Source organism: Chrysemys picta, chromosome 9 (assembly GCF_011386835.1).
Source record: "Chrysemys picta bellii isolate R12L10 chromosome 9, ASM1138683v2, whole genome shotgun sequence".
Lineage (NCBI taxonomy): Eukaryota > Metazoa > Chordata > Testudines > Emydidae > Chrysemys > Chrysemys picta.
Window position 1 is genome coordinate 19,526,209 of NC_088799.1, and position 26,904 is coordinate 19,553,112.

At 42.1% G+C, this 26,904-nt stretch overlaps 1 long non-coding RNA gene across 1 annotated transcript in view; it reads right to left on the reverse strand.

The window, feature by feature from the left end:
• Positions 1 to 26,904, reverse strand: part of LOC135973647 (uncharacterized) — a 151,420-nt gene that overhangs the window by 13,350 nt on the left and 111,166 nt on the right. The window contains exon 3 of the long non-coding RNA XR_010590587.1: positions 24,349 to 24,398. This is a non-coding gene — a long non-coding RNA (uncharacterized LOC135973647). The remainder of the gene's footprint in view (positions 1 to 24,348; positions 24,399 to 26,904) is intronic.

Below are 26,904 nucleotides of genomic sequence, written 5' to 3' on the forward strand. Positions count from 1 at the left end.
TATAGATGAAGAATTGATGCCCACATGGGTCAGATTTTCAAGAGTGCTCAGTTTCCAGCAGCTACCACTGTTCTCAGTGAGAACTTCCAAGCACTTCTGAGAGTGTGGCAAGTTTATTTAGGTGCCTGAGAGCTGAATTCTTTTGGGGAAAAAAAAAAAGAAAAGAAAACAATCGAGCAGACAGACCTGCCCAATGTCACATAAAATCTGTGGCTGAACTAGGAACTGAATTCTTATCCCCTGAATCCTAATCGCCATCGAGTCACTTAACTAAAAGGGAAAGCTGCTCTCTGTGCTTACCTCCTCTCTGGACATTGCATGAGATGTGTTTTGAAACATCAAATATTGCAATTCAAACTGCATAATTGATAAAACACTTTCTCCTTTAAGCAGTGTATAACTTTGGATTGGTTATAAAAATGTTTTAATAAAACCAGAACCGGTCTACTATATTGGTCTTTTACAAGATCCAGTATGGAAATAAGGTGTTTTCTTGTCATTAGGCCAATGTAGTGACAAGAACATATTTTAATTTGCTAACAGAGTAGCATATCTACAACATTGTAAGCAGCAAAGTGGCAATGTTACAATGCAGGCACATGGAAGTTTTGGACTTAGTTTTTGTTTTTCAGAAATTACTGGTAATATTTGCATTTCAGAGGTGTGCCAGATTTAGCCACACAACTGCCACAAACACTAAATTCCTGTGCACCTGTAAAAAAAAAAAAAAGTACAGGAAGTGGATTTTGCTGAAGAGGTATTTGGTGGCTCCACTGGTTTCTGCTGATATTTAAGACTTCACCTGTAAACAATTGAGGGACAGGGAAGGATTTTGCCCTGCATGGTTGTATTATAAAGGGAAAGAGCATAGGGATCCCATTCACTTACAGAGCATCTGTACAGAGGAGAGGCCATAGTGTGAAAGCAAATCTCTCTACAAGTGGGGAGGTCATCCAACCATAGGATGTATACCTCCTGCCCCAGATGGAATAAGTCTGTCTAGAGGCAGGACTAGAGTCGTCCCCCCCCTCCCCACCTCCAATGTGCTGGCAGTTACACTTAGACTTGCATTGAAACCAGAACTTTTTGTACCTTTTAAAAAAGTACAGTGCCACGGTCATGAGCTCTCCCCCAAAACACACACAGTGTGGTGCCTTATTTTGGCTGAATGCCTCCTCCTACAGCACTTGGGTTGCTGGTATTGTTCCTCCCTCTTTCTGCATCCCAACCTCTCAAAAATATTAATTTAGCCCTATATTTGCATTAAGAACATAAGAATGGCCATACTGGGTCAGACCAAAGGTCCATCTAGCCAGGTATCCTGTCTTCCAACAGTGGCCAATGCCAGGTTCCCCAGAGGGAATAAACAGAACAGGTAATCATCAAGTGATCCATCCTCTGTTGCCCATTCCCAGCTTCTGGCAAACAGAGGCTAGGGACATCAGCCTGGCTAATAGCCATTGATGGACCTATCCTCCATGAACTTATCGAGTTCTTTTTTGAACCCTGTTATAGTCTTGGACTTCACAACATCCTCTGGCAAGGAGTTCCACAGCTTGACTGTGCGTTGTGTGAATAAATGCTTCCTTTTGTTTGTTTTAAACCTGCTGCCTATTAATTTCATTTGGTGACCCCTAGTTTTTGCATTATGAGGAGGAGTAAATAACACTTCCTTATTTACTTTTTCCAGATGAGTCATGATTTTATAGACCTCTATCATATCCCCCCTTAGTCGTCTCTTTTCCAAGCTGAAAATTCCAGTCTTATTAATCTCTCCTCATATGGCAGCCATTCCATACCCCTAATAATTTTTGTTGCCCTTTTCTGAACTTTTTCCAAGTCCAATATATCTTTTTTGAGATGGGTCAACCACATCTTCACACAGTATTCAAGATGTGGGCATACCATGGATTTATATAGAGGCAATGATATTTTCGGTCTTATCTCGCTCTTCCTTAATGATTCCCAACATTCTGTTTGCTTTTTTGACTGCCACTGCACATTGAGTGGATGTTTTCAGAGAACTATCCACAATGACTCCAAGATCTCTTTCTTGAGTGATAACAGCTAATTTAGACCCCATCATGGTATATGTATAGTTGGGATGTTTTCCAATGTTCATTACTTCGCATTTATCAGATTTTCTAAGATATCCTTCTGAATATGAAGTGATATACAGCTGTCTACCTCAGTGGTTCTCAACCAGACTCCAGAAGTCCTGGGGGGCCGTGAACTGGTTTCAAGGGAGCTGCCAAGCAGGGCCAGCTTTAGACTTGCCGGGGCCCAGGGTAGAATGCTGAAGCCCACGGCATGGGTCTGAACAGGGCAGGCTTTAAGCCGATTCAGCCGATTCCCCGGAATGGGGCCCCGCAGTGTCCGGGGCTACCAGTGGAGCCAAAAAAAGGGCCGTGTCCTGCTTCTCCCCCGTCCCTCCAGCACTTGCGCTGCCATACAGCTGATCAGCGCAAGCCTGGGAGGGAGGGGTGAGGAGGAGTGGCGTGCTTGGGGAAGACACGGGGCCAGGGCAGGGATTTGGGAAGGGATCCAATGGGGCAGTGAGGGGGCAGGGCCAGGGCAGGGATTTGGGGAGGGATCCAATGGGGCAGGGAAGGGGCAGAGTCGGGGCGGGGTGGGAGCACGAGATAATTTGCGTCCCGGCATGGGGCCCCACACCTGCTAAAGCCGGCCCTGGGTCTGAAGCCCAGAGTCCTGAGTCCTGCCACCTGGGGCTGAAACCTAGGCAATGTAGCTCTCTATATGAAATTAAACTGTCCTGATCTATAAGATGGAATGATCTAACATCCAGAACAACACAGTGCAGCTTGGGCCCATCACACAGTGCAGACACTAAAGTTCACTTGGCAGCTAAAAAGCCAGTAGGGAAATGTATTTGCAATCTTCTCCCTTGGGTCCTTATGTCGCTTGTGTCAAAAATGACAATTTGTCACTAATGGGGTTGCATGGTAGAGCTGGCCCTGCTGCTTCCCATTCTGTTCTTCGTGGTTCAGGAGAGGATCTCTCTCTCCAGTGCTGCTTGTTACTGATCTTAGTGACAGGGTAAAAGGTTTTTGTGCCCAAGGAAAGAAACGCTGAAATGATTAAAAACTATTTTCAACTAACTATCCTAGTTTGTCTTTTGTTCCTTGAGGATATTAATTGGTTGTAATGATTTGCTTACATTACATTAATCTCTCCCCTCTTCTCCTTTGAAGGCCTGTCACTCTTTCACTGTCTCTTTGCTCCATGTCTTAGCCTTTGCTTCAGGCACTGTGCCCTAGCACAGCACTCTGGCAATCACTCCTGTCTTCCCCACCCCCTCTGTCCATCTGCCATTGTCTTCAGACCTTTCCCCTACAACAGGCTGTCTTCTTCCCTACAACAGGCTGTCTTCTTCCCTTCAGGCCTCCTCCCCACCTCACAGCATGCCCTGAGCTGGCTCCCACGCTGCTCCAACCACATTTCCTCCATCTGCTGCTGCTGACAGTTCACAGGTTCCTTCCTCATTCTGATTATTCAGCCCTTCTTGAAGCACAGTTTCCCATCCATGATTGACAGAGGGCACTGCTTGTGCTTTGACAGGCTGAAGGCAAGGTGACATTGTGAGATTTGGGAGTTGATTTGGCCAGCTACGTCAATGGATGTCTGAAAATAGCCACTAAAGGAGATACAGACTGCCTGATTTAGGTTAACAGCTGAGTTATATTTATCAAAAGATGGAGCAAGTGGGAAGAATTGCTTGAAAACAAAATTGTGAATATAAAACCGATCTCTACAATTTGTGGACATGACCTGTATGCTTTCCACTCTGCTCTACCATCTAAAGGGCAAATTCAACCACCCTGGACAAAGGTCAAGGAATCACATATGTTATGGAATAATTAGGCAGAAATTAGGGTTGAAATTCAGCTCTCCACAATACTGAGACAGGGGACAGAGCTGCACTGAAACCGCTCTACAACTCCCGTGAGGTATCCTGCCTTTGAATCCATATAAGTGTAAATCCAGTGCACCTTCCTTTGCCCTGCCTCCAATCATATCCTCTCACTGGTCTATTCAAAGCCAGCACAGCACCCCAGGGCTGCTAATGGCCAGGGCTGCCTGGGGGGAGAGGGGGCAAGTGGGGCAATTTGCCCCAGGCCCCACAGGGGCCCCCGCGAGCCCTGGCCAAGAATCCCTTTCCTGGCTAGAGGCGCCTTTTTAATTTTTAATCACCCAGCGGCAGCACTTTGGCAGCGGGTCCTACAGTGCCGCCGACGATCCGGAGCGCGTGAAGGACCCTCCGCCGAAGACTCGGAGCGTGTGAAGGACCTGCCGCCAAAGACTTGGAGCGCCGCCTGTTGAGTACAAGCGCCGCATTGGGTGGCGCCTTTTTTTATGTCTGCTCCCCCAAAATTGCTTTGCTACAGGCCTCCTGAATCCTCTGGGCAGCCCTGCTAATGGCCCCCTTTCTTGTATCCTGCACATAGGCCTCCTGCAGTTACTTATGTGTATGTGTGTGCAGAGGTAGAGGGAGAGAAAGACGTTTAGCTACTACAATAATAGAAGCAATGTTAAGGACCTAGAGAGAGACCCCTGTTTTGTATATCTGCCACCATTTTTTTTTCCCCTCAATTTCTAAACTTACACACAGCTCTTCAGCTGGTTTCTTTCACCAACCAAAGTTGGTCCAATAAGAAGTTACCTCACCCACCTTGCCACCCTTTCTTTTAAGGCTTCTTCAGAAAGATATTCTATATATTTAATTTCTTGCCTCCTTTAGAACAACAAAAAACAAAATCACTTAAAATGTGGTGTACTCCAAGTACTCTGCTAAATGTAAAAAGCATGTTGGGTAAAATGTTTAGCCACCTAATAAGGTTTTCTAGTAAACTGCAGCCTTTCAAATTCTCACTCTCAACCATTGAAGTTAAAATAAATCACTTTCTAGCGCTAGCCTATATAGTTTAATAAAAAAAAAAGTAGGTTTAGTTCACAACCACAAAACAGCTGCCTTTTCTCATCACCTTTTTAAGGGAAGTAGCCAAAATAATGATAATCCAATTTGATTTACACACACACAGCCCCTGGCAGAGATTTTCTATGACAATTTTCTGTGTACAGCATTATTGCCTCCTATCAATTTATAAACCCAAAATAGAGTTCTAAAATGGAATGCTAGTAAACTTTTAGTTGTAGCAGCCACTTTAATATAGAAGCTACACGAGTCCAAATGGCAAGTTTCCAGCCATGTGTTGTAGAGAGTATATCTGCAAATCCTGCACGGAGTCACAAAAAGGATAATTGTGAACCTCATTACCTGTTTGCATATTCAGTTAGTTGACTGGGCATGCAAATACAGATTTTTGTACCCACCGTGGGGTGTGTGTTATGACTTCAAAACACCAAGGCAATGTGAGAATGATATTACTAACATAGCACAACGCAAAGACAGTCAAACGTAGATCTGGCTGCTTCCAGCTCTCACTTGCCACATCACATTATTGCACTAGAATGAGAATCACTTTTTTAAAGAATGCCTTCTCCCACTTTTGTCTGACCCAGAAGTGACACACTTTTCTAAGGCAAAAACCTAGTCAGAGATCCATGTTTGTGTCTCCTTCAGATTCGTCTGATGCTACCTTTTATACAGATGCGGAATATAACTGCCACCCAAGTGCTGAAGTTGGTGCTGGATACTGCAGCATCTCTTGAGCAGCAAAGAAGTGGGCTGTAGTCCACGAAAGCTTATGCTCTAATAAATTTGTTAGTCTCTAAGGTGCCACAAGTCCTCCTGTTCTTCTTTTTGCGGATACAGACTAACACGGCTGCTACTCTGAAACATCCCATTCCTGTTTCACAAGCTCTGCTAGCTATTCGTTTCCTTCTCAAAAGATTTCGAAACCCTGATCCTACTCTACAGAGTCCTTAACAGATAGGGATCTAACTTGTCTAGAGACTGCCTCATTCATAAAGCTGCACTCCATAGGGACAATGTAGCTGTAGAGACCCAGGTTTATACTTGCAGGTGCTGCAGGAAGAACTGTAGCAGCAGGTCCTTGGCAATGATCAGACTGAGCACACAGCCGACTGTTTAGAAGAAAGTGAATACTGAACTGAGCAGCCTTACCATTGTGGAGTGCTCCCCTGTGGCCTTTTCTGATGATCTCCTGCATTTTGGATCTGGCCTGATTCCTTTTAAGCCCCACTCTTCCCAGGGGATTAAAGCAAACACAACAAACCCCAAAGGTCTTATGCCCCTTCTGGGACTTCCATCTCTCCAACAAGGGTAGCGTCCAAACCATAAATATCTCTGGACCTCTCTCACTCTAGATAGGTTTGAGGTTTCAGCCTCTCCTCCTCCTCACTCCACTTCCCTGTTCTTACCTCAGGACATTTACTCACAGGGCCTATGAGTCTTGCCTCTTTACAGGGCCCACTAAAAGCTTCCCCCACCCCACCCCCCCAATCCTTAGCTTATCAGTCTCTGGTCCCAGGAGAGGACTTCTGCCCATCCCCTTCCTTTGACTGTCTTGCACACCATTGAATTCTTCCATTTACCTAAGCATACTGCCCATAACTGGGCCAGCTGCCTTCCACGTGCACCCCCTCCCCCCAACCAGGGCTTGTAGTCTGACTCAGTTTCCCTTCGGACTGTTCAAGAAACCCAAACACTTTTGTCCCTTCCCAAGTTCTGCTTCATTAAACATTCAAATAAATTTAAGTCCATCCAAAAGTCTGCACAAAAAAAAGGTTTCTCTCATCTTCCTGTATTTGGCCTTTCCTGCTTTGGCAGGCCACTCCCAAACCCTACCTGTCTGGAGTCTCAGTCCTAATGCTCAGGACACTGTCTCTGATCCCTGAGCACTTGCCCCTTCATTGCAGCCTTGCACTGTTCTTTATAAGGCAATCACTCTGATCTCTCCCAGATGTGGCATATTCTGTAATCAGGATTGGTAAACTTACATATTCCCCCCAGTCTTTTTAAGAAAATAAAACACCCTTTGCTGCCCACCCCAAGTCAAGTTCTCTTTGAGAGAATGCCTTATTTCCTTTATCATCCCTTGCCAGTTTATTTTTCCATTGGCAATACTTACAGCTGACTAAACCCCAGGACTGATAGGATTCTTTCCTTTTAACTCCCCCACTTGGAGCTGTAGCCCAATCCCCTCATCCACCAGCATTTCAATTTGCCATTCCAAGCCCCACTTCTCTGCAGGGCTAGTTCATTCCTTTCTTGCAGGGCTTCTCTGAAGGTGGATAAGCAGCAAGCAAGTTCCCTGTGGTACTTCTCCTTAAAGGAGAGCATACGATCAACATCCTGTCCACACCTTTCTCCTACCCACCACGTCTCTCCTGCCACATCCTACGTGGTTCCACACTCTGGTCATGCCTTTCCAAGACTGGTCTGCTCTCAGACTTAATATCTTTTCCCCTAGCCTTCAACAGGTCTATTTCCCCTCTGGACTTCTGGCATTACCCTGCTTCGTGGCAGTAAGGACAGCTGAGGCTCCCACAGCTGCTTCTGGCAGTGGTTACCAGGTCCAACCGTTCTCTCCCAGTCAGTATTTCCCACAGGAGCCTCCAAACTCCCCTGTGTCAGGGTCTTCCCTGCAGAAGCTCTCTCACTTGTAAATGGGGAAAGCTGCAGTCTTTCCTCCCTTCCTAGTTCAAACAGCTCAGGTGGTTTATGTTCAAACAAACAACCCATGACAATGTATTCTGCAGTAATTTATAGGTCTAGGGACAGTCTCTGAGATGGCCTAGCATTCCCTGTCTCACAGGTTCTCCTCTTTAACATCCCCAAGGTTCTAGATCTTTTCCGGACAAATCTTCAATATGCAACCTTCCATTCCACAAGCAAAACAGATCGTAAAGGGTTCTTCCTCCCTTGTCCCAGTTGTACATACCCCTCCCCTGCCTCTTAGGGGACATTCTCCTTACTTCATTGCCTCTCTTCTTTTCCCTTTGCATTTTTTACATTTCTCAGAGCTGTAGATCCCCCTGATATACTTAAAACATTTGGACCGACCCTTCTACCTCCACACCACTCTAGGAATGTGTCTTCCCTGAGCTCACTCCAAGCACTCCCACTGCCAACTGGGGCACTCCACTCTTATGTCCAGGCTTCCCACTTCTAAAACTTAACAAGTCAGCAGGATTCTCCTCACCTGCTGGGAACAGTGGTCTCCCTGCCACTCCTGTTATGCCTGGAGCTTCACCACCTGGATTGCCTGCTGTTTGTCTCACTGTGTCTTATACTGCTGCCACTGCTCCTGCAGAAGAACAGCCGGCCTCCATTGCTGGTGTTCAGCTAGCAAACAAACTGCTTCCTCCGTTCTCTGGATCTGACCTGCCCCATGCCTTCACTTTCCCTCCTTAATGGGAGGAGGGCCACAGGATCCTTGCAACTACACCAGTTAGTAGCAGAGCTAGTGCCTCCCATGTACCCACGTGTAGCCTCAGGTTACACTACAGGGAGTCTACCTCAGTTTCCCCCTTTTGGGCTGTTTAAGAAACTCAGCCACTTTTGTCCATTCCCATCCCTTCTCAGGTTTTGCTTTATGGAGTTAAACTTGCAAAATAAAGTTTTCAATTCCATCCAGAAGTCCACACAAAACAAAAGTTTGTCTTTCTCTTCCCAGGCCTTCCTGCTTTGGCAGGCTACTCCCAAGCCTTACCTGGCTGAAGTCTCAGTCCTAACTCTCAATTGAAGACTGCTCACTCCTCCCAATCTCTGTATTTTACCCTCCACCCTCTTCATTATAGTCTCCTGTGTTCTTCATAGAACAATCATGCTGATCTCTGCCAGGTGTGGCTTATTCTGTAATCAGGGTTGGCTAGCCTAGGATGACCAGACAGCAAGTGTGAAAAACTGGGACAGGAGGTGGGCCGTAATAGGTGCCTATATAAGAGAAATCCCCCAAATCAGGACTGTCTCTATAAAATTGGGACATCTGGTCACCTAGGCTAGCCCCAGCCTTTCAGCCTTGAGGGGATGAAACCATGTTACACTTCCCCAGATATACTAGGTGAGGTTAATATAGCTCTCTGGCTCCCTTTAACTCTAATCCTGTGTGGGGTGTATACACCCCATTCCACATACCATTTTGATAAAGGCTGTGCCTAGGAATGTCTGTAAATAAATTGTTATACCAAATACACACAATTAAAAACAAACAAATTCACACTTTTTAATTAGGGCAATAGAGAAAGAAAACACTATTAGTTATAAACTATAATTCTCTTAGATGCCAAGAGATAAGTGCCTTAAACACAGTTCACGTAAAACCACTGCTGTCACTAGCTGAGGATTTGGCCCATTATGTATAAAGTTCACTTACACTAAAAGTATTTGGTGTTTCATACACGGCAGTTTTAATCTCCCACATTAACTTTTGTGGCTCCCAGGAGAATTCAGTTTAATGGACTATCTTGTGGTAGAGGTACTGGGACTCCAGAACCCTGAGTTCAGTTCTCAATTCTGTTCTGGACTTCCTGTGTGACTTTGGACAAGTCCCTTAACCTCATGGTGCCTCAATTCCCCATCTGTATAGTGTGGAAAACACTCCCCTACCTCACAGGGATGTTGTAAAGATAAATACTTGGGAGGCAGTCCCCAATTCTGTGGTATCTGAGTATATAAATAAATATAACAATAATAGGTTTACTACCCCAGATCTTCCTAAAATTCATTTGCCTGATTATTCATTGTCCTGCAGGTTGAATCTTGTAAATGACTATACAAAGTGGATGTAAAATACTAATATTTTGATCTGGTAGCATTTTACACATAGTTTGTCTTCACTTGGCACTCTTGTATATGACCGCACAAAGTACAGGGCAATAGAGAATCAGACCACTAGCTTTTAACTAATCAAATACAGAAATCTTAGAACTAACAAGCCAGATTTCTTATAACCAACTGCATGCAGTATTTTAAGGCAATGATTTGTAAAACAGCAGTATGCGAGTCATGTCGAAGTTTGGCTGCTTCCTCCTTTGACCTGAGTCAATTCCATCCCTACAGATCCCTGCTGAGAATCTTGTGGTATTGGTTCCTTCCCCTAGCATATGGCTACATAGCCTGAACAGAGGACATTTAACCCTCCTATTGCAGACAGATATTTTGCTGGCTGTCACATAAGCACATGTTTATGGATACACACCTGTTATGTCCATGACTGGAAATCTGGCTTTATACTGAGATATTTCCGGAGGCTCCCTGACCCCAAGAAATAATTGGGAGTTTGATGTGACACTAACCTAGAATTTGTGAGGGGGGAAAAAAATCACAATTACTTTCCTTTCTTGTTAGTCCCTGTAGTGTGCCACCAGTCTGGGAAGACGGAATGAGTGTATCAGGATTCTAATGAGACAGCCAGACTTGGGAAAGAAGTTCAATTTTCTAGCCAGAAGTCAATATAAAGCTCTGACTAGTAGAGAGTAAAAGAAATAAAAAGTGCAGATGGTTTCTGTTGAACAGAGGAAACTAAGCTGATGCTTGGGGGTTCTGGTTGCATGCTCCTTCCCAGCAAATGTCACAAAGACAGTCAAAGTAGTGCTTCCAGAACAGAAGTTCCAATTAAAATTAAAGTTTAAACCATAGCAACAGTAACAACAAATAACCTTTAACAACTGTGTCATATGGCCAAGTACCCGAATAAAAATGGAAAGATGTAATGAGCCATCCTTTGTTACACATACTGAAGAACTGCAAAGAAAGGAGTTTTGTAGGATTTGCATGACTCTTCTGCTTTTTTAAATTTTGTAAGCAATTTGTTTTCCATTTATTGTAGACCAGAATAAGAATGCTATTGCATTGAATTTTGTTTTCCTTTTTCTTGACATGGAATTGCTATTGATTTTCTTTAAATAATGGTATTAATAAAATCACCATTATTTATTACCTAGCCAAAGAAAGGGTAAAGAAAGAGGACATCATTGACAAGGACAAACATTTTCAAGGAAGGTTACTTCCGTCATTTTTGCACGTGTGAGTCATGTTGCAGGCATTAGAACTGGAGAATTAGGCCATAAGTGTGTCAAACTTCCTCAGACATTTCTGTCAGGTTGGATAAGTTTGCCAATTCTGTATATTCAAATATACTAGATTATAGCATGTTTACCATGTTTTGTACTTGTGTATTAAAATTATTATGATACTGTTACACATATATTATTCTGATGCATCTTTCCAATTAGTTATAAATTGTCTATCATCTAAAATTTGAGCTATATGGAAGATATTTCATTTCAGACCTGAATTCTTATGGGCCAAATCTTGTGGTACTCAAATTTCTATAGCTTTGCAAAAGGACTGGTCAAAAAATTTACTTCAAAACTTTTTTCCACAGAAAATTGGGCTTTTTGACTAAGCAAATTTTAATGGGAAGTGTGTTATTTCTTTGAAAAAAAAATCGTTTTTTCAACAAAAAACTGAAACACAAAAAGAAGCAAAAATTGAGCCAAAAATGAACTTTTTTTCCAAATATCCATATTTTTTGGCCATTTTTTCCATCATTGTCAGTTTTCACCTTTTTGGTTTTAAGTTTTCCAATATAAAATTGAATTTTTTCTATGGGAAAAGATCGAATCAGCTCTACTTTACAATAAATTAATGTTCAGAGGCAGGGTGGAAATAACACCACACTTTGAAAGATAATGATATGCTCCTCAGTTAGGGGGTATTTTAATTCAAAAGCATTATGGATTTAGAACATTTTATTTACCTAATAGTAAAATCACTCATTATAGGCCTAAATCTGCAACCCTTACTCATGTTGAGTAGTACTTCCTCACTTCCACTCAAGTTTCAATCAGTAGCCTAGCAGAAAACGCAATCCTCTCATCACAAGGTCTCATGCCAGGTTAGAATTATTACTGTATCATTACTATACACCACCCAGTTACTTTCAATTACTACTCATATGAGTGAGGACTACAGAATTGGATCATATATTTGAATTGCTTAAAGTATTATAGCATTTTTAATAGCTGGTTTAAAGCAAAAGGAGAGGACATTGTGTTTTTCAATACAGGTTGTTTTGCCATGACACTTTTAAAATAATAGCCAGGGTAAGTTCACATGCAAGTTCAATACATTGAAACAGGCAGGCAAAATTCATTTGACCTATACAACTGAAAATGACCCCATTTCAACTAACTTATGTTTTAGTTGAGGCTTCTACTAACATTCAGAATTATGACCAAACATGTTAGCCAATTAAAAAGCTGCCTCTTTTCCACATATTTGTTAATTAATTTAGTGCACTCCTGTTCAGAACTGCACAGCCATATGAAAGAGAGTGAAATGAGATCTAATGCGCTGTAATTACCAGCAGCTTACTGAGAAATAGCAAATGACAACTGACACCAGGGCACTTATGGTTTACAACTCTCGTATTGCAAGTGAATCCTTGGGCCTTCCTATTTCCCCCCTGATATTTAGTTATTTGAGATGAAGAAAACCAAACTCTCTTAAAAAGAGCACTTATAGTTAGGATTTAGTTGGGGTTGGTCCTGCTTTGAGCAGGGGATTGGACTAGATGACCTCCTGAGGTCTCTTCCAATCCTAATATTCTATGGTTCCATGATTATTAATGAGAAACAGCAGGCCTCTCTCTCTCTATGGAAGGTTGCAACCCTGTTTTCATTATAAGTATTTCTCATGGAGCTCACCAGAGGGCTTCAAGGAAGAAATTAGTTTTAAGCCATGATGGAGGAAATAAGTTTTCAGGAGGAGTTTAAATAAAGAGAGGAGTAGTAACTTTCAGCACCAATACGGCAAGGAGTAACACACAAAGGCATGAATGTGAGAAGGATACAAAAATGAGATGTTCAGGGGAAAGTTTGGCTTGAACAGGAAGAAACCTGAGCAGCAATATAACAGGGCTGAGTTGTTTAAGAGTGGATGAGAAATATATGGGCTTCAACTTGATGCAGAATGCAAGAAGCAGCCAAATAAGGGAGTTGACAAAGAAGTGAGCATGTGAGGTTAGGTCAGATATTTTTAATGTGATAGAGAAAGAGTATACTAGCTGTGGCCAAATTGTGGATATGTGAGGAAGAAAGAAGTGAATTGAATGATGATAGGCAGGATAGAGTTATAGTGACTACTGAGAAGGGAGAATGAATGGAAGGAAATAAGGATTTTTAAAAAAAAACAGAAAGTCAATCTCAGAAGACAACAAGGAAACATGAAACAACCACCCAGCAGCTAAATCAGGACATTAGCATGAGCAGAGCCAACAAACCTCTCACCATCCATGATTTCATCAAAGAAGTGTCACTCATCCTGGTCTGATTGACACTGCAGATCCAATGTTAGCACAGTTAGTTCCCACCCAATTACTCTATACATCAGTGGCTCCCAAACGTTTTTAGTAAGTTGACCCACCAACTGTATTTTGTCTATTTTTGAGTCCCACCAGTGTTGAGGGGAGAGGTCTCGTGGTAGGTGTGGGGCCTGGGAGAGCAATCCCACCCTGCACTCACTCCAGTGTGGCAGCTCTTGTTCCACAGGGCTGAGTTCAACTCCACACTATGAGCATTGCAATCTGGAGCACGGAGTTGCAGTACCATTCAGATTTGGTCTTGCCACCCCTCTGTCATGGTGCGGAGCGGCAACTGGACCAAACCTGAGTGACGCTGCAATTCTGTATGCCAAGTTGCAAAGCCTGGAGCCAGGCCCAGACCTACAGCTACCTTTGTGGGGTGAGTGCGGGTCAGGGCTGTTCTCAAACTTCCTCCCGCCTGGGGCCTCCTCTCTGCACCAGGCTGGGAGAAGTGTATATTTGCCTAGGCCAGGGGCCAGTGATGGATGAATTTGGCCTTGGATTTGGCAACCTATCTAGAACCTTCTGTGGGTCAGAACCCACCATTTGGGCAACATTGCTATACATCATAAGTTAAGAGAAAACAACAACAACCTCAAATGTAAGAAAAGCTCACCTAAATCAATCCTTGGAGCGCATTCACTTTACCTCAAAGACTGGAGATAAATCAAACTTGCTGAGCTACAGACCTCCAGACACAAAAAGTTTCCCAGGAGAACTGATTGACATTATTTGATACATAGATGAAGTTGTCCTGGTTTCTCCCCACTATCCATGCGGAGGAAACCCCAGACACTACAGCACAAACTTCCTATCTGATTTGCCCATCTTATGCTTCTCAAAGGTAGTCAGTGGACTGACACATATGGTCAGACATTCCTTGAGCTGGATCCTTGGCTTAAATATGGAGACTAGAAACATAAGAACTATCCTGATCAGACCATTCCTTAGGGCAGAAATCAGAACCTACCCCTTTGCAAGACAAATAGAAGTTACTCCATCATGGTTTGCTCAAAACTCTGAGAGGGCCCCACACACTCTGGGGTGGGTGTCCTGCTCACAGTTTTAGGATTATGAATCCTGCTTGTGGCATTTTCTCTATTTAATGTTGGGTGACTTCCCTCTTTTTATTAAAAGCTTCTTTGCTATACTCAGACTCTGAGCTTACTAGAGGGGAAGTATTGCCTCTTATAGGCACCTTGGGGTGTTGTATAATTGTCCCAGGTCATTGCATGGGGGCTCGAGTCAGTTTTGTGCTGTATTGTTGAAAAGGAACCCCCAGATACTGAACTTGGCACTTGTTGCTGCCAATTCTGACTGGCAGAAGGGTTACGTGGGTTTAATCTAAAAAGGTACCATATCTAGGGTGACCAGACAGCAAATGTGAAAAATCAGGACAGGGATGAGGGACAATAGTAGCTTATATTAAAAAAAAAAAAAAAGACTGAACAATCGGGACTGTCCCTATAAAATTGGGACATCTGGTCACTCTAACCATATCCGTAAAAATAACTAATCACTGTGCAATTATTATAGTACTGTATATATCAGCTAAGGAATCTATACAGTAAAGAACTGTGGTTCACAATTTTTTGCAGCTCAGCATCTGTGGAGTCCAGTTATGATTCAAGGGGGAAAAAAAAACCAACCAACCAACCAAAAACCCCTCACTATTTTCTGGTCACAGATATGAAGTGTTGGTTTTGGTATTCCTCTCTCTGCCCCTCTCTCTTTGCTACTTAAACGGATCTTTCAGCTCTGTTTTTCCTATAACAACCATATAATGGTATATAGTACACTATGGCCATCGTTTGAAAAATGTAAAGCTATTTCTGTAGGTCTGCAGGTGTCTTGCTAGGCAAGTCAGTGCACTGTAATGGAGATTCCCAGCAGGCACCTTTTGACTCTGCAGGACCTGAGGGACACGCATGAATGGCTCTACTCTTTTCAGTCATAGACACTGTACCTAAAATAATCTCTGTACAGGTACGGCCTTTAACACTAATGACTATATCCATGATGCATGGCTCAGCATGCCCATGACCCTTCTGACTGGCCCAAGGAGAGAGGCTTTCCCAGGCTCAGTGAGGGCAAATCAAATGACAAAGAGCAACAGAAATTCTTAAAGGGCTCTACTCATTCATATATATTAGCTGAGAGTTTCAGCAGGACCTTTAATTAAAATGTTTGTAGACTGTCTCTGTAAGTGCTGTCCTGTGATGATATGACTATCACCCAGTAAAAATCGGGTTGTGGGGCACAGTAGCTTTCTCATTTCCTTTCCCCCTGTGCTAGTTGCTGTGCATTCCTATACATTAGAACTGAGAACACTTGACAGAAGAATGCTCTTAAATCTACCAACTGTGAAAGACACATGAACAAAAACTGCAAACTGCAAGGAAGGCTTCCAAAAACTGTAGGGTTTTGATTCAGTGGCATATATAAGATCAAATACCTATTTAGCTGAAGTTTGTCTTTTTTTTTTTTTTTTTTACAATTTCCCAATGTGGTATATTTTGATATATTTTTTAATAAGTTACAACACAGTATCCTAAATACTGAAAACAAGTCTTAGTAAATTATGAACAAAAAAGTTGTATAGTGTAGCAGGTTCTTCAACTGCAAGTCAAACGGCAGTAGTCCAAGGGTTTAACCTGTAGATCAGTATGCCAGTAATCAATATGAAATTGAAAAAAATATTCCCTGTCTCTTGTGCAAATGCGGTTCCAAAGGCAGTTTCTAACCAGACCAACACAGAAGTCACAGTACTCCTTATAATCAATTGCTGAAGAGCACAGTGCAAGTCAAACCTAGATTATCAGACAGAGAGAAGCCACAAATAAAGATTCTGCTCTGGGTAGTGAGATAACCTTAGTCCATATGCAAATGAAACTGCCTGTCAGGCTCCAAACTGAAATGGCCATGTTGGATAAACTAATACAGAAAAAGAGTGAGATTTTCATTTGATTTGAAATTCAAACATAACATGTGTAATAGCATCATAATCCACTACTGCCAGCTGTTTGAGGCACTTTATATCATAGCTGAGAATTAATGGTAAAACTTATAGCACAATTGACTCATCGTGAAAAACATTCTATGGATTGAACAAAAAAATAGTAGAGCAATAAAAAAAGGCAGAGATAAAGTCTATACTCTACAAAGTGATGGGAAAACTCTTCTGTTGTAGAAGTAGCAGTAAAGGGGAATTCAAATTTCACTCCAAACAAATTCAGTCTTATCAATAATGCAAATGATATTATTCTGATCTCCTTAATCCTCTACATAGTGGAAGGAATGTAAATACTGTAAGATTTGGCTTGCAGTAGTTTAGTGGAATGGTCTTTCACCTGTGGAAATCAGGGTTTAAATCCTTATTAAATCATGTAAAAAGGAGGAGATTACTGGCCTGATACTTGTCCTTATTTCATCATCTCACAATACAGAGCATGACTGGAAGTCCTTTTCAGAGACACTCAGAGGGGAGAGAGAGAGAGAGAGAGAGAACTGGAATAGGAGCAGTTTTGCTGCGGAGGACAAAGGATATTGTCTACACTTCGAGCTAGAGATGTAATTTCCAGCTCAAGGAGACAGTTGTACTAGTGCTCATCAAGCCAGCGTGCTAAAAATAGAGTTGGGCTGCAAGAGTGTGAGCAATGAGTGGCGGGCTAGCTGCCCCAAGTATGTACCTAGCCAAGATGCCCATCCTACCATTCACACTGCTGTGGCCAGACTCTATTTTTAGCATGCTAGTTCAATGAGAAGAGGTGTGTCTCTTCAAGCTGGAAATTATCCTCACAGCTGAGAGTGCACACACACCCTTAGATTTGTTGGCAGAGCTGTGCTTAGAAACTTGCATAATATGCAGATTCAGGAGAACTAGCTGGAATTTTTTTATTAACTATATTCACCCCCTTTAGGGTATATCTGCACTTCAAACTAGGGGTGTGATTCCCAGCTTGTGCAGACATACTTACGCTTGCTCTCATGTGAGCTAGCATGCTAAAAACAGTAGTGTAGCTGCAGTAGCATGGGCAGTGGCAGCAGTGGCTCGGGCTACTTGCCCCAAGTGTGTATCCAGGGGGTTCAGGTGGGTTTATACTCGGGGCAGTTAACCTATGCCGACACTGTCCATGCTACACCATTCTTTTTAGTATGCTGGATCAGATGACAGCCAGCATAAGGATGTCTGCGTGAGTTGTGTAGATGTAGACTCAGTTAAAACATTGCATTGTTTTCCAAATATTTCACTGAAATAAATGTATATTTTAAAAAAATGAGCCTAGAGTTAGGCTCCTAAATCTATATTCAAGCACTAAAAAAGTGTCAGATCTTCAAAAACATTAAGAACATGATTTCAGTGGGAGCAACTGAGTACTTAGCAACTGCTGAAAAATAAGGCCAAATGTTTGTGTGCATAAATATGGTTCCTGTTTTTGAAATCATACCTTTAGTTAATGGAATTGTTGCAATGAAAACAAAAATCTTTTTTTGATAAAAGTTCTTGCCCTTCTCCCAGGACTACTAGCAAAATTAAGTACAAAATCATTCAGCAGTCCAGAACTTGCATTTGTCCATGTAAAAATGCAATTCAAACTTCAAATATTCACCTCTATTCTACACTTCAAACCTATTTTTGAGTGGGCTCCAAATGTGACAGAGCCAGTTCTTCTCTTCTTAACAATATTTTCCCACTTGCTGACCAACTAATCCTATTAGTGCCTTACATTCATTACCGCTAATATTCACTCATCCCCCCACACACACACCACCTCTGACCAGCAAAATATTGACACCATAAAAGTCAACTCAATTCACTAAGAAAAAATTCCCCCACAGGCCTCATGAAATCACTACCATAGGAGGTAAGGATGCTAGTAGAGATTCTATGGTCCCATGTCTATAGTTTTGTTTGCATGTCCAGTGCTGACATTCCCAGGGTTAGTTTCTGTATGCTGCTGACTATAAAGTGATTTTTTGTACTTATTGTGTTATCTGTTACTAGTAGCTGAAAGCCCATGCTGTTGCATCAGTATAGCAGTTGGGTCAAGTAATACACCATCTGTGCAGTCTCCCTCATACAATCAATGAAATCCTTGCATGTAAATTAGCTACAAAGTACAGGGGGTGACTGGTTATGTTACCTTTGATATCATGATGGTCTCAGACTCTTGATATGCCTTACTGTAGCTGTACATCAGACAAGTGTAATTCATAAAATCAAAATGGCTGAGAACTTAAAAATTGGATGGTAGGGTGCAAATCCCACTGATGATTCAAGCAGGTGATATTCTAAACAAGAGCTCTCAACCATGCTTGTAGCTCTTTTCACCACTTCAGATATTCTGGGCTTCAGAGTGACACACAAACAGGTGACAGTCCTGGAATTGTATTATGTAGATGAGGTGTAGGCTTCCCATTAGGGCTTTGACAGATTCGACAGAAGAATCCTTAATGCACCCAAAATACAATTCAAGCAAACTTTAGCTGGTTTAGGGAAAAAACTGTTACAATGCTGCTAGTAGAGTGAGATCCCTAGAGTGAAAAGTGACATGGCCAACTACTACGGAAGAAAGGGATAGTTGTTCATAGTTAAAATTAGAGGGGTCAAAAAGCCCAAATATACTATTTACTACTTATTCTTTAAATTAAATAAATTTCAGAACAGTCTAGTTCCAAATAAAGTTTTCATGTGTACTTCAATGTCACAGGGTAATTGCCCAAAATAACCTGAGCTAAGATCACTCTGCCACAGACTACCTAAACATTAACAAAGTGTTTCTGTAAATTACTTTCACTATACCAGTAATTACAACATATTTCTATACCTACAATTTTAGGAAAGTCAACCTCACACACATACATATACATTCTACCTAATGCTATCCAGTTGACACCTATCTCAGAAAAACACAGGTTAGGGTGAAGTTCATGTTCATTATTAATCTACCAGTGCCACAAAGGTGACTTTAGAATTGCCTTTGCTACAAGCTTTCACTTAAATTATAGGTACACATTTCTATTTTGCATTGTCAGAGGCTTATTATTTTGTTTTCCAGTTACCTCCCTGGCATTTCACACAGTTTCTTGAGATTACAGTGTGGGAATTTTTTTCTCACCTATATGCTTTTATTAAAACATTTTAGATAGAAATATTCATCTTTTTTCTAGAGACAAGCAAGCTAAAAACAGCATGGACATGTGCATCTTTGGAAATGATTCTGAGCTCTGGCTAAGACATGGCAATTTTGCAGCCTCACACAGAACCGTAGGGAAAGAGTTACCCACAGAAAGTTCACTCTTTTGTATTGCCCAATATTTGCCACTTGTTCTGCTTTGCAGCCTTCTATGGTATCAGGGGACTGAGAGAACTCAGTAGTTTCTCAGCTGAGTGATTCTTCCCTTCCCTTTTCATTTTTCCCAGCCCTGTAGGGCTTCTTCAATATTTATGCCTCACCCCAGTGACAAAAAACAAAAACAAAAACAAAACAAAAGTCTGCCCACATGTAAACATTTCATCTAGAAGAAAGGCCACATTTATGAGTTAGCCACTTATTGACAAGAAATTGACTCTGTAGAGTTACAATCTGGTCCCTGCTCCCTCCTTGGCTCTGGGATAGAAATAATCTATACCAGCAGAATGTGTGTCACAGTTGGTTCCATGGTATTCCAGTTCAGTTAAACTACCTGATGTACTAGGATATGTAGCCTTGATGCTGTACACTCCCAACCCCTGCTGCCCACCTCCCGCAGACTTTTCCCCCCAGCATCTATCACTCTGCTACCCAAAATACTTTGTGTGAGCATGCAGCAAAGGTCACTGTGGAGATTGTGGGAAATTTCTGTATTGTATTTATGAAAACTGTGTGACTCAGTTTACCCACTTACTGTGGTGCTGCAATCTACCTCTTTTCAAAGATATAGTTTCTTTCCTGAGACACACTTTATGCTAAGTAGACAAGTGATACCTGAGGATTTCCCTTCTGAATGGAATTGTTGTTAAAGATCACCAAGAACTGAATAGGCCTAACCCTAGAAGAACAATTTACTAGTTCAAATCTGGGTGAAAACAGTTTGACCCCAGTTGGTCTGCAGGGGAGTTAGGGTTTGAAAGAATGGGTGAGAGGCAAGGTTGAAAGGAACTTAAAGGACTTACCGGTACGCCGGAGTCCTGAGTGGGGGCGTGGCCTCAACCGGAAGAGGTGGGGCCTTTCAAGATTTAAAGGCTCTGGGGCTCCGACTGTGGCTGGGAGCTCCAGGGCCTTTAAATTACCCTGAAACTGCCAGCTGCAGAGGTGGCTGGGAGCCGTGGGGCAAATTTAAGAGGCCAAGGCTCCGGCTGCCGTGAAGCTCCGGGCCCTTTAAATCACCACGGGATCCTGGCTGCCAGAGCTCCGGTGGCGCTTTAAAGGGCCCAGGACTCCCCTCAGCGGCCGGAGCACCGGGCCCTTTAAATCCCTGCCCGAGCCCGGCTGCCAGAGCTCCGGCAGGGATTTAAAGGGCCCGGGGCTCCCCGCAGCGACTGGAGCCCTGGGCCCTTTAAATCACTGCCGCGGAAGCTGGTCCAGTCTGGCACAGCGTACTGGCTCTTGCAGGTACTCGGCACTGGACCGGACCGGCTTACTTTCACCTCTGGTGAGAGGCCACCATTTGACTACTAGACCATCTGAACCTGGTTGCAGGGGTCAGAGAGGAAACACCATGATCTTGAGGAGTGAGCCTCAGGAGAGGGAACGTTGAACCCTGAAAGGGCACTGACCTAAACCGCAAAGAACACTCAAGCATGGTGAGGAAACTGAGACAGGGTATAGCATACAGATGTTTATTGTTTTGCCTAGATCTGTATATCTCTTGTGTTGTCTAAAAAAGGAGTGATTGTTTTAGAAATCCTTTTGCAATATCTATATGTCTGTTTGCTTCAATTAACGGAGTCCCTGAAGGTTTAAACTATAAACCAGAGTATGCACAAGGGTGGAGCTCTGACGGGTGGGGGATCCTTAAACTACTAGAGAGTCTTGTGGGGTTCAGCATTGGTCTTGGGGTCTGGGCAACTGAACTGCAGGATCCCATTTCCTAAAAGGGCTACCAGACAAACAGAGTATGCCCAGAGGGCAAGGAAAAAGTGCTAGAGCCTACCCAGACCAAAGGCAAACTTAAATACGCAGATCAAGCCTTGGACTTCAAACACAACCGCCTGGTGAGTGTCAAGAGGAAGCCCAACAGGGCTGTAACAGTCACATTATATATTTTAATGCTGCTTTCTAATCATTGCCATATAGCCCAAGTCCCTCTGCACACACAAAATGTTCTCAAACAGAAATAACCCAGAGGTTTAATAATCTTCATTTTCCTCTTTAGAATAACATTTAAATGTCTATAGACATTCTTTGCTGGTTTTAGGTACCAATGTAATTCTGTTGGAGTTCTGTTATTTCATTTTAAATGTCTTTCATTACTACTTGTTCTTTGGTGTGAGGATTTTTTTGTCCTCCATGAGGATATATTTTTGGTCTCTGAGACAGGACACTAAGGTGCATAATCAATGTCATGATTAGTTTTGGCCTAATCGTTGTTTCTTTTACTTTGGTACAATGTGTTTGTCTATGCCCAGTTACTTGGGATTTGATGTTGAATATACATGCACCATAAAAAAAATAAAAACCTTAACATTAGCACATAACTAATTTTTGCATTTCAATTATTTTGTTAGTAGCATGCACTGGCTTGAAAAAAAAAAATTTGGAAAGAAAAATGCAGGCCTTATTTTCAGCATGGATTAGCTATTTTCCAGTTAATCAAGTCCATACTGTCCAGCAAGAAATACTAACAGATGAATCATGTAAGGAGTAACAAGAAGTAATATTTTCTATTTCCATTAGTATGCTAAATAATACACGATAAATACTTCCACATAGCTGAGAATGGCATTCTTTAATGGCCTTTACAGACATATGGTTAAAACCCTGTAGGGTGACTTATTTGAATTTAGATTTACAATACCTGGTATGAAAATATACTTACAGCTCAATTCATTGTTTAAACATGGCAAAAATTGGTCTCATAGAAGAATGGGCTCAGTCCTGCAAGCCTTATTCACAATGGGCTTTGTTGTTCCTTGTAGGCCCATCCCAGAGTGAGGAGCCAGGAGCTGTGTCTATTGCCAATTGCCGCACTGTTTTCTAGGGTATAGCTTATGACTCCCTGTGTGGCAAACCAGTTCTGCTTAAGGTTTAATTAAATGCACTGCTCCCCACTCTGCCCTGTGGAATACCTTCCTTTACTGGGTGCAGTGATACCAGACTCAACATCCTGTTCATTTCCTTCTCCCACGCTCATCTCAGTTCCTGTTTCCAGGCTGCCCTCCTGCATGGAATCCCAACCAACTCCAGTACGGAAATGCCTTGCCCGCATCCCCCAGCATTCAAGTCCCTCCAAAAAACTCTCTAATTCTGTAATGCACAGGCATTAGCATTCTTGTAAATACCTTCCCTATCACACATGTGGGGAAGACAGTGAGATCAGGAAAATATTAGCAACAAAAACGCATCCTACGTTAACAGCTTTCCATGGGTTGCCGCAGGGCTCACATGTCAACAGAATAGCTAGTTATTAAATAAGGTGTCAGTAAATGATGCTCAGAAATATGGCATTGGCTCTTGGGTTTGTATGACTTTTTTTTTTTTTTTTGTGCTAGGGATTGCAAATGGCTTCCCCTGTGCAGCTCTTTCATTGGAGCTCTTGAACTGATTATCCCTGGGTACTTATTGGTGTGTCTTTTAGGTTCCTAGTCTGCACTGAGAACCACTCATGGACTTCACTGCAGGGGGGGTATGTGTGTGGTTCTCAATGCAGGATCAGGGCTTTAGACAGAAATCTCCATCGAGCAGGAACTGTCTATATGTCCATGCCTTGTACAGCACCAAGCACACTGTCTGTACTCAATGAATAATAACAACAGTTACTTGAAAGGTCTGAAAGAGCATTCAGACAGGAAATGCTCACCATTTAGTATCTTAGGGCTTGTTCACATGGCAAGTTACTGCACAGCAAGCAAGGGTGGGAGGTTGTTAATATACAACACACAGGCTTGCCACACAGAAACATCCCATGCAGACACTGCCACAGTGCAGTGAATGTCAGAGTGTGACTTAGTGCTAAACCACATTCTAGGACTTTCAGCTTGCTGCGTCCACACAGCACATTACTGCGTGGCAAGCTGGTAGGGCTCTGTAGCTTCGCACAACCATGGTTGCTGTGCAGTAACTTATGTAGACAAGCCCTTAGAGTGCAGCTCACAGGAAAATTTACAGAGCCACTTGACCTGAATTATACACTCTTTTACAAGAAACTTCTTCGAGATTGATAGCATGGGAAACCTTTACATCTTGGATCTTTAACATTAATATTCTGAAAATGAACATTTTAGCTAGGCTCAACTATTTATTTCAAGTTCTACCCATTATGATTCTTAACTATTTATTAAAGATCCTATAAAAATAATTGACAAGATACTCATGGACCAATGAATGACCCACCAAATAGAGACTGCATCCGGCACCCACATGGAATTCCACACTGTATATCCACAGTCAGTTGCAAGACCAGGCTTTTATATGAGATGGTTTGTTGTGAAGTGGGGAATTCTGAACACATATGACAGAATTTTCATAGATTATTTTCACTCAGAAAGGAGCAAATTGGAAAACATTACAGGAATATAGACAATTACAGGATTAGAAATATTGCTTGGTACTGACAAAACTGATCACTACCACTTAATGCTGATACTACGGTTAATATTCCAAAATGTATTGCTAAGGACTGGAAATTTGAGTATATTGGCTTTTAATAAATGATTAACTAAAGTGAGAGACAGAATTTAAGATAATTAGTTTTTTAAAAAAATTCTTTATTACAGTCCTAACAAACATTTTTTTGTGCAGGAAGAGCCATTAAATTATATAAAGAAAAAATATTGTCTAATGTTATCCCAAACTAATATGTTATAACATATTTAGATTTAAATGTAACTTACCTGAACCTGTGAACAACCAGTGTACTGATTATGTTCTTTTTCAATGTAACCTGCAATAAAAAAAAAGTTTGGGAAACAATAAGAAATCAATTCCTATATTTTCCTATGTTAGGTCTTCTAGCTAGATTCAATATTGGGCCATATGTTGGTCATACTTAAAAACGAGTCAGATTGCTTTTAGAGACCGCTATTACTGATTCCAGATATGTAAGTATAGGACAGAACTGAGGTCTGATCAAAAATTTTCCATAGAAACTTTTGAAGTAAAATTGAGTTTTTGATTAAAGAGATTTTATAGAAAGTCTGCTTTTCGGAAACTGAAAAATGTTGGCCAAAAGCCACAAATGTTTTATTTTTGCAAGTGTTCATCCATTTGTTGTTTTTCAGTTTTTGGCAACTGGGGGGGGAGGTTCTGTTTTTCAATGAAAAGTCAAAATTTTCCACTGCAAATTTCAATTTTTCTTGTATTGTTCTGAGATTTTCTGCAGAGAAAAAATCATTTTCTGACCATCTCTAATGGAATATTTTAAAATAAAGTTAGTTTTTAAAAAGTGAGATGATTATTGTTGGTCACTATGGATTTCTGTTACTCACTCACACTGGCTGAAGAGCCAGCCATCAGAAGGCTTATTAGCAAGTTTAGCTGTTGAAAAAGTGAGTAGCTGCAACAGAACAAGGAGCAGCTCTGACACAGTAAGTGGCGGGCATAATCCAATAGCAATGATCAATCTGTGCCCTAGTGGCATGAACTTCATAACCAAAAATATGAGGAACATATTTTCCCTGTGGAGACACATGACATATAGGTCAAGACTGCAAGATTTGGCACTCCTATAAGAACGCAGGTACCAGTGTTGATAAACAAATGTAGTGGGGACAAGCTGCAGAAGTAAGAGGCTACAGGTTCTGAGGATGATAAAGAAGAAATTTAAATATAGTTCTGTGGCAGTAGCCCAACATAGTTGAATTAAAATAGTACAGTTCTAGATTATGGGGGAAGTGAATCATCCCATGTAAAGGCTTTCAAGTGATCAGCATATTTTTCCACTGCTGTGTTTATAACGGCTTGTACTAAGACTAGACTCTACTGCTGTATTTTGGATAGCAGAGTTATACACTGGTGACTAGTGGTGGCTGCTGGTAAGCCGCTAAAATCCGGGCTTTCAAAGCCCAAGTTATTGAGAAAGAGATTTTCAAAACTGTATGGCAAAATAATTGTACTACATGGTACAATACATGTTTATCTTTTCTTTCTTAGGCGTAGACTTTCTGCTCTCATCTGGAATGGTGGCAGATATACAAGAACAAAGATTCTAGCAAAGAATCACATAAATGAGCTGGATAGAACACATGTAAATGATCATGCAATGAACAGAGCAGATGCTTGGCCCAGTAATTGGCCATCCAACCACGTCTCAGCATGTTTGTCCTAAAGGATGTGAAAGTGTTTAATTTCCCATTGTCACCTTCTGCCTCTTGTGTGAGCATGCTGAAACAACCTTTGTTTGCTACCCCCACCTCCTTTTCCATTTTCTTCTGCACTTTTCCACCTTTTCCACCTCATCGCGAGATATCAGTGCACACAACAATATCTATGACAAGATTAACATAAGTAACAATTATACTAAACCCCCTGCATTTCAAGAACAATGCACATTTTAGGTATGTGTACACCCCAGGTCTCACAGGTTGAGACAATCAGAAAGTAGTTCTTAAAATAGACAGTTGCTTTACCATTATTTTATAACAATGACAGGGTATTCATTAAAAGTACAAGTCCATAATCTCTCATTTTTCATCATGTTGCCTCAGGGCCAACCAAGATTGGGACCCCATTGTGCTATGCATGGTACAGGCAGAAAGTAATAGACAGCCCCTGCCCCAAAGAGCGTACTATAGAAATAGAGAAGACAGACAGGTGGGGGAAGGGATATAACACACAAGCAAAGTAAACAATGTGACACCAGCAAACATCAGGTTAGTTCCACATTTTTGAGGGGGAGGAGTTACTTAGGGGGCATAAGCTAAATGGAAAGACAAGGGAGGGAAAGGGGGTGAGGAGCCAGGTTGGGGAGACGAGTGTAAGAAGGGTAGATCTGGAGTGAAGCTGAAGTGAAGAAACTGTGAGGGAGAGGGTAGGAGCAAACAGCCCATTGGCACACAGCAGAGAAAGTCTTCTCAAAACTGTAGAGAGTTCTCAATGTCCAGAGGTCCTTGCTGTGGCTGTTCCTGCTTCCACCGGCAAGAGTTTTTGACTGGCTCCTCTGCAGATTTTCCCCAAGGTTGCATGCTGGGGAGACACCACCTGAATCCTAGTATCCCCAGAGGTAGGGTCTCTCCTGCACCATTCTAGGTCCAACAGAGAGTTGAGGGGAGGACCTAGCTGGGCCGCATTTTATCCACTATGTCTCCAGTGCAACACTGACTGCTTTTGCTAGTTCTGCAGCTCCTTCTACTGACTGGCGTCTCTGGGTTTCCTATGTGGAATGGGAGGGTCCTGGTGTCCACAAAGAGAGGGAGGTTCACCTGGACAGTTCTGGGTCAGGGGTGGCCTCA